We start from the raw sequence: 7,307 nt of genomic DNA, 5'->3' as shown, positions 1-7,307 counted from the left end.
GATAATACCGTATACCGTGATAAAAGCATTAGCAATTAATCGCAACATGAAAATTTGATACCGGCATATCCCTAACAAGTACTACTACTACTAATAATAATAATAATACATTTATTATGATTATGATTATTATTATGAATTATCTATTATCTATTATTATTATTATTATTATTATTATAGAGACACCATTTATTATCAATTAAGTCACCACTGTTAAATTATTAAATTAGTTAAATTATAAAAAAAAAATACTACTACTACTACTACTACTATTAATAATAATAATAATATACATACATGTATTATGATTATGATTAGTATGATTATTATGATTATGATTATTATTATGAATGATCTATTATTATTATTATTATTATTATTATTATTATTATTATTATTGTTGTTGTTGTTGCTGTTGTTGTCAATCAATCAGTCAATAAATCTTCTTCTGCCAAAGTAATGCAAATCATTAGTCACATGTTTGTTATATATTACACATGCACATACTGTATAGTCAGTACAACCAGTTGGAATTTAAAATCAGAACCAACATTTGTATGCATAATTAAAAATGTATTTATTGAACTTTGGCATTTTTTAAATCAAAATATATAATTTTCTAAAAGCAAAAGTAAAAAAAAACACAGTTAGGGGTCTTCAAGGAATATTTGCATTAAAGTTTGAGTATATTTCAGCTTTGTCTGATAGGGCCAATGATACGGAAACACAGCAAAAATCAACAATGGACAATATTAAAACCATCGTCTGATGAAAAGCTACTAATAAAACTAATCAGTTTTAGATTGCAGGCTAAATTGTTTAGCGAGAGCCTTTAAAACAACCTATTTACTCAGGCAATTGAACTCTGGCTTCTAATGGTTTGGCAAACGTTAAGAGACTTTCTTCTTCAGGCTCTTTAAGGTTAATTGATATATATTTTAATTCAAGAACCCTTTCCCTTAACAGTTGCAAAAATGGATACAAAAGACAGTATTATATAGAAAGCATTAAGACATTTAAACGTCTCAATTGAACACTGTCTGGTTAGATTAAGACTTTTTAATGCACTTTACAGTAGCTCCACTGACTTTGAGAGCTTTAATAGAATATATACATAAAAAAGTAGATATGCTTCCACAGAAGTCCTTCAACAAAAGCCTCTACACTTTTATTTCAAACCTCCAGAAACTCATTCTCCAGTGTACAGCACTTCAAAAGTCAGCTTTGAAAACTAAAGCCTATCAATCAGCTTTTATTCAGCGCTCTTACTTAGCAATACTTGTCCTTTCACAAAGTCACTTCAGGCGAAAGCAACAGAAAAACACGACAGAAACACACAGAGAGCTGTAGCGTAAAACCCGAGCAGAGAAAACACGTCGGTCACGCATTTTGCATGTGCTTTATTAACACAGAATACCAAAGCGATGCGAAAGACTAAGAGAATCCAAACTTTCCGACTTGGCGTGATTATCATGAAACGCTTTCTTATACAGTCGGCGGGATGAAATAGCATTATTTACTAAAAGAAAGAAACGCGATGGTGAACGTGGGAAAAAAAGAAAACAAATTCCCCGAATACCTTTCAGAAGATCGAGCGAGAGCAGAGAGACGACGATGAATGCGAGAGAGAATATTCCAGAGAATAATGGTAAATGAGGGTACTGTCCTCTCCTGCTCTCTTTTTATATATATATTAGATCAGATCCAATTTACATAAGGAGATTGGTTTGAAGATTGGAGCTCACGGAACAAGGGGAAGAAGGGAAATTTAAATGAGGAAGCCTGATTTGAAGATCTTTCTTAAAACACTAGCCGGATCGTGCATGTAGATGTGCTCATAAACACATGCAATAAAGATGCTTCAGCTCATATGCAAAGTAATATTTTATATCAGATATCTAGCCTTACTTTTCCTGCTTTGCTTATTAAAGGAATAGTTCACCCAAAAATAGATGATTTACTCATCCTCAAGTCTTTTCAAACCCATATGCTGCAAATGCAGAATCTTCATAACTAAGCACCATAACAGTAGTGCATATGATGCATGCATGATATTTCAAGTCTTTTGAAAACATATAACAGCTTTGTGAGGAAAAGTGACATCACTGTGACCCAAACATTTTCGATTTGCAATGGACAACTTGAAGGAATATCAACACCAAATAAGTTGGAATTGAAAAAAAAAACATGCATTGCTATGTGCTATAATTTGATGTGCAAAAGGTTGAACAAAATTTGGTAAATAAATAAATAACCCTAAAAGTACAAAAAAATAAATAAATTAGCATATATATATATATATATATATATATATATATATATGCACTTTTTTCCTTTTTATTTATTATACACAATGTTTTATATGTAATGTATTTTTACAAATATATTACATATACTGTACATTACATAAAACATTGTGTATTATAAATTTTTTAAAAATGCATGCATTGAAATGTGCCATGTTTTAATGTGCAAAAGATATGACATCTTAAACCAATCAATCAGTCAGTCAGTCAGTCAGTCAGTCAATCCATCTAAAAGTACCAAATAATTTCATTGATTCATTGCATACTATAAATACTGTTCACTCGTATGATAATTTGCTTGTGATGGTTTTCATTTTTAAGTTGCTTTGGATCAAAGCATCTGCTAAAAGAAAAAAATGCATGCTTTGCAATAGGGTTGTGACGGTGAGGAAATTTTCCCATCGGTTAATCAACGTGTGACAACACCGGTATCACCGTTAAGGGGGGGCGTTAGTTCGTTTAAGTTTCCCTCTTTTCTTAGCTTTCAAATGGCTTGTGCGCATTTTACTTTCACTTTCGCATAGAACGTTTATTAGCAAAACGAATAAGAAAGCTTGGAGGCACGGCATAAACACCTTGATGTAAAATAAAATAAATGAAATACACAAAGTTTAAATAAAGTAATCAGCAAACACTGTGGAACCAAATAAATAAGAAACGAATGTTTAAAAAAACTTCCAGTCAATAGGCTTTTCAAAATCTAAAATATTGCCAAACAGGCGCCTTTGCATTTCCTTTCTAAACAATCTCCTGCAACCGTCTTGTCTTTCTCACCTCACTCTTGTCAGTCAGCTCTCCTCACGTGATAAATAAAATCTGATTCCTGCTCCGTGGTGCACTGTCGTTCGCGCACGGTTCGGCACGCTGCACTGAGCGTTTCGTTTTTAAAAGTATCTGTCCTCTAACTGAGAACGAGTCTAAATTATTTTTGTTACTATAAAAAAATCTAAACGACGGTGGGGGGCGGTGCCGCGGTAGGCAAATGACGTAGCCGGTGTTGCGGCTTAACACCGGTAACCAAAAACACCGTCTATCGCAGCAAGACTTCTTTGCAATGTGCCATATTGTAATGTGCAAAAGGTTGAATAAGATTTAAAAAAATAAAGTAATTACCCTAAAAGTACCAGACGTTCACTGATTCATTGTGTAATATTATTCACTCTTCAGACAAATTGCTTCCGGCTTTAAACGTCAAAAAATGCATGCACTGTACTGTGCAAAAGACTGAACAAGAAAGAATGAATATTGCATTGTGAAGTGCCATATTTGAGCGTGCCAAAGTTTGAACAAGATTTGACATGTTTAAACCGATGATTTATACAGTATTTTGGCCTGTTCCTCTCACAAAGCTTTTATATGGAAAAAAGGTTGAGAGGATCAATCACTGTATTAGTTGCATGAAACGCAGAATTGTTGATATTATGCTAAATCTCCTGAATAGGCTAAATATTCAAAAACACATTTTATCCATACCTGCACTCCACTGGAATCAAATGCATATTGGTTGATCTACAGGAACACTTAAAAAAAAAGAAAAAAAAAAAGATATGAGACATGAGAGTGAGTATATGAAAACATATTTTCATCTCTAACTGAACTCTTCATTTAAATCTGCATGGAAAACAAGCCTATTGCTTGTGGGAAAACAAAATAATCACTGTCTGCACAAAAGGAGGAAAACGGCTGTAAAGCAGCGTGTCGTGTGTTTGCTTCCGTGCAAACCAAACACTTATTGACAAACCGGACAGTCTGATATAGGTTTAATGACTGCACTGACAGACTTGGAGGGAAGAACTGATATCTATCCGTGGCCATTCAACGGTCCGACAAAGTGAGATTGACGAATTTAATCGCTAAAGTCGAACAGCTGTGAGCCACAATGAGCCTTTCTAGTCAGAAGACCGGCCTCTCATGATGAGACGGGATGCTGAAGCGTTTTGCACCACTCATGGGGTGTCACCAGAAGACAATTAGCCTATTGGGGCAAAATCTGGCTGCTGTTCGAGCGCTATTAGCATCAGCGTGCATGGCTTGCCTTCTGGGATAGAGGCGTAAAAACCACATATCCATAATCACATCTGCATAATTGCATCATTTATTCTGCTTGGGCTCGAACATTTCTGACTTATGGTTTCATGCATTTAAACAGATTTTGAGTGAATTACCCAAGACAAGAGCATTAGCAAGTGTGCACAGACAGCATTCAATTAGCTAAAACGCTTAATGCAGCTCCAACTTTGCTGGTTTTATTCTTTTTACTATTGAAAACATCAGACATTCATTGTTACAAAATATTACTTTTTCAAATTTAAATGTTATTTAGATTTTTCTATTCAACAAAGAATACTGAAAATAAAAGTGTATAATAGTTTACACAAAAATATGAAGCAGCACAATTCTTTTCAACATAAATAACATTAATAATGATGATAAGAGATGTTTTTTGAGCAGCAAATCAGCATATTAGAATGATTTCTGAAGGATCATGTGACACTGAAGACTGGAGTAATGATGCTGAAAATTCAGCTTTGATCACAGGAATAAATTACATTTGAACAGATATTCAAATAGAAAACAGTTATTTTGAATTGTAATAATATTTCACAATTTTACAGTTTTTGCTATACTTTTAATCAAATAAATGTCGCCTTGGTGAGAGACTTCTTTCAAAAACAGTAAAAAAAAATAAATAAATAAAAAAGTCAGCCCCAAACTTTCAAATGAGACTGGAGTAATGATGCTGAAAATTCAGCTTTGATCACAGGAATAAATTACATTTGAACAGATATTCAAATAGAAAACAGTTATTTTGAATTGTAATAATATTTCACAATTTTACAGTTTTTGCTATACTTTTAATCAAATAAATGTCGCCTTGGTGAGAGACTTCTTTCAAAAACAGTAAAAATAAATAAATAAATAAAAAAGTCAGCCCCAAACTTTCAAATGATAAATGAATGAATGAATGAACGAATAAATAAATAATTCATTTAATAAATAAATTATAAAAATATTAATAATATATAATATAAATAAATAATAATATATAATAATTAATCATTAAGTAAAATAATATAACAATTTATATTAATATTAATTAATTACTTTATATTGTTATTACTTTTATATTATTTACGCATGTTTAATGCATGCATTTTCACATTTTGCACAAAGAAATGGACTGGCTTCTTTCAGTTCATAATTTTTTGGGGGCATTTCTAAATTCACTGAGAGAAGCAGCAAGCATGTGAAGTTTGTCATGGCAACCAGAAACACTGCAGCTACAATAAAAGTATCAGCAAACCTTTTAATAGCAAAGAAACAGTTTTCTGTCCTGCAAACCCTAACAGAGATGCTAACCACAAGAGACTGACTCTATTTTACTTCAGGACATATTTACATTGTTACATACCTCGTGAAAGCGAGACGTCTGAGGTCAGAGGAGGCGTATGTTGTAGTCTAAAATACATCACAGGAGTTCGAGATGAGATTTGCACGCCAGAAGGTTTTCAAAGAATAACATCAGTGCATTTGACCAATGCTATCAGGCCCCATCTCACAAATAACATGCAAACATTTCAAAGCTTTTTCAGGCTATAGTTCACGCAAGGCATCTTAGGACTGGGAAAGTGTGTCAGCTCTCCAACGCAAAAGCAGCTCATCCGGCAATAGCCTTTCTTCACGAGCAACCAACCCGGTGCTATTGTCATGGCGGTGAAATAGAACTTGAATCAAGCCCTCAAAGAACACCTTTCATGTTTTTACAGTAATGCCGGGCGATATCTCTTGTGACTCTAGTCACGTGTGGAAATACAACAGGCGTTCCGTAGACCAAAAATGTTTTTGACACGAATGCAGTTTAGCTTGGCAAATGATAATTGCTCAGTACATAACCTTAGGGCCATTGATTGCTTTGGCTCATTATATCTAACGTTCTCAGAATAGTAAGTGCACCTCCCGTGCTCTGCTGCAGTACTGAATCATTTCATTAGTTTGGGAGGTAACAGTATGGAATTCTACCTCAACCGCTTGCCTAACAAATTAGATTTAATGAACAAATGTTCTGAAAAGTGCCCCTCGGAGAGAGATCCTCAGGGAGTCGAGGAAAAGACTGTATCACAGCGTTCTCTAATCTTCATACGCTGCAAAACTGCGATTGTGCACTAGTATTAAAGACGGAGAGATACAGATAACTCTTTCTGCATGATCTAGAAATTAAAAGCATGTGGTAGGACACTCAAAAAAACTGCATGAAAGGTGATGCCACAGTGCTTTAAACTGGGTTCATTTAAAGCATGTTATGGTGTAAAACGTCTCACCGCTGCAGCAAAACATACTGTGAGCATGATCACTGCAATAATAAAAAATGCCAAGAACTAAATAGAAATTTATTCTTTTAATCAGCAAGCATGCATTAAATTGACTGAAAGTGATAGTAAAGACATTTATAATGTTACAAAAGATTTCTATTTCAAATAAATGCTGTTCTTTTCAACTTTCTATTCATCAAAGAATCCTGAACATTAATATATGTAACATTTTCCACAACAATATTGGGCAGAGCTTGCCTAACAAATTAGATTTAATGAACAAATGTTCTGAAAAGTGCCCCTCGGAGAGAGATCCTCAGGGAGTCGAGGAAAAGACTGTATCACAGCGTTCTCTAATCTTCATACGCTGCAAAACTGCGATTGTGCACTAGTATTAAAGACGGAGAGATACAGATAACTCTTTCTGCATGATCTAGAAATTAAAAGCATGTGGTAGGACACTCAAAAAAACTGCATGAAAGGTGATGCCACAGTGCTTTAAACTGGGTTCATTTAAAGCATGTTATGGTGTAAAACGTCTCACCGCTGCAGCAAAACATACTGTGAGCATGATCACTGCAATAATAAAAAATGCCAAGAACTAAATAGAAATTTATTCTTTTAATCAGCAAGCATGCATTAAATTGACTGAAAGTGATAGTAAAGACATTTATAATGTTACAAAAGATTT

At 33.8% G+C, this 7,307-nt stretch overlaps 1 protein-coding gene across 1 annotated transcript in view; it reads right to left on the bottom strand.

The window, feature by feature from the left end:
• LOC107744392 (cadherin-22-like) overlaps positions 1-7,307 on the bottom strand; it is a 215,524-nt gene that overhangs the window by 157,523 nt on the left and 50,694 nt on the right. The window contains exon 2 of the mRNA XM_016558018.1: positions 3,780-3,815. The gene's annotated coding sequence lies outside the window, so the exon portion shown is untranslated. The remainder of the gene's footprint in view (positions 1-3,779; positions 3,816-7,307) is intronic.

The sequence above is a fragment of the Sinocyclocheilus rhinocerous genome, unplaced genomic scaffold, assembly GCF_001515625.1.
Source record: "Sinocyclocheilus rhinocerous isolate Xijiao unplaced genomic scaffold, SAMN03320098_v1.1 scaffold1488, whole genome shotgun sequence".
Classification (NCBI taxonomy): domain Eukaryota; kingdom Metazoa; phylum Chordata; class Actinopteri; order Cypriniformes; family Cyprinidae; genus Sinocyclocheilus; species Sinocyclocheilus rhinocerous.
Note: the sequence above shows the minus strand (reverse complement) of the source record. Positions and strands in the feature narration are given on the sequence as shown.